This window comes from Echinops telfairi, unplaced genomic scaffold (assembly GCF_000313985.2).
Source record: "Echinops telfairi isolate 266 unplaced genomic scaffold, ASM31398v2 ScPeMD7_7468;HRSCAF=8506_0, whole genome shotgun sequence".
Classification (NCBI taxonomy): domain Eukaryota; kingdom Metazoa; phylum Chordata; class Mammalia; order Afrosoricida; family Tenrecidae; genus Echinops; species Echinops telfairi.
In genome coordinates, this window is record NW_022111369.1 from 22,698,651 (window position 1) to 22,700,159 (window position 1,509).

General features: G+C 41.7%; 1 protein-coding gene across 4 annotated transcripts in view; it reads right to left on the reverse strand.

Annotated features, from left to right (window-relative positions):
* BMPR1B (bone morphogenetic protein receptor type 1B) overlaps positions 1-1,509 on the reverse strand; it is a 331,709-nt gene that overhangs the window by 129,855 nt on the left and 200,345 nt on the right. The gene's annotated exons all lie outside the window — the stretch shown is intronic.

Sequence of the window (1,509 nt, forward strand, 5' to 3'; positions counted from 1 at the left end):
GGGGAGGGAGGGGAAAAATGAGGAGCTGATACCAAGGGCTCAAATAAAAAATAATGATGGCAACATATGTACAAATATGCTTGATACTATTGATGTATGGATTATTATAAGAGCTGTAAGAGCCCCAAGTAAAATGACCTGGGCCAATAGGTAACATCATGATAAATTGAGCAAAGGTTGAAGTTTCATGGATCTTATCTTCCTTGGATCCATAATCAATGCTCACAGAAGCTAGTCAAGAGATCAAAAGACATGTTGCATTAGGTAAACCTGTTGCACATGACCTCGTTACAGTACTGAAGAGCAAAGCTGTTACTTGGAGGACAATGGTGTGTATTACCCAAGCTACAGAATGTTCACTTGCCTCATATGCATGTGAAAGTTAGACATTAAAAAAATGAAGACTGCACTGAAATCCTGGGAGGAGAAAAAAACAAAAAGACTGAAGAAGAATCAATGCATTTGAATTGCAGTGCTGGATAAGAATACTGAGAGCATCATGGACAAACAGATCCATCTGAAGTACAGCCAACGTGCTCCTTAGAAGCAAGGATGGCTAGATTTCATCTTACGTACTTCGGGGATCGTGTCAGGAGAGACCAGTTTCTGGAGAAGGACCTAATGTTTGGTGAAGTAGAGAAGCAGTGAGAACAAAGGCCAGCAAGATCACTTGACACAGTAGCTGCAGCAATGGGCGCAGGCACAGGAATAATTGTAAGGACAGCGCAGGGAGTGTACGGAAGAGGGAGTGTTTCGCTGTATTATATGTAACGTCACCATGGGTTGGAGCCGAGTACATGGCACCTAACAACAATAACAACAGTTCCAGGCCACCATGTACTGGGCACACGCAAAGCAAAAGACCCAAACCAAAGCCCGAGGACCACCAAATTTTAAAGACCCTGAGACAATCCTTTTCCTTCCTGGGTGGGGGTCTTCTTCACTTCTGTTGATCTTCTACTTTTCCCAGCATGATGACCTTCACAGGGACTGGCCACTCCTGGCAATGTGTCCAAAGTATGAGAAGGCTTCAAATAGTTTGTGGAAACATTCAATAAATAACTTTTAATTTCTGTACATGATATGCTATTTCTACATTTTTAATCTTTTAGTGAACTCTTGGAGCAAAATTTCCCTATATGATAAAGTCTTCTGATTTCTTGACTACTGTGCTTCTATGAGCATTGCGTATGGATGCAAATACAATGGAATCCTTGAAAACGTCGGTCTTTTCTCCAGTTATCACTGATGTTGTTTACTGGCTCAGTGGGAAGGATTTCTGCTTTCTTTATACTGCATGGTAATCCATAAAGAGCCCATCAATACATGCATAAAGTCCTCTTCACATTCAGCAAGCACCATGGCCATCTGCATATCATGGATTTTAGTGAGTCTGCCTCCAATCCTGAAGACATGTTCTTCCAACAGTCCAGCTTCTTGGATTATTTCCTCATTATGCAAATTGAACAGCTGTGGTGAGGATATAACCCAGATGCCCACCTTTCTTCT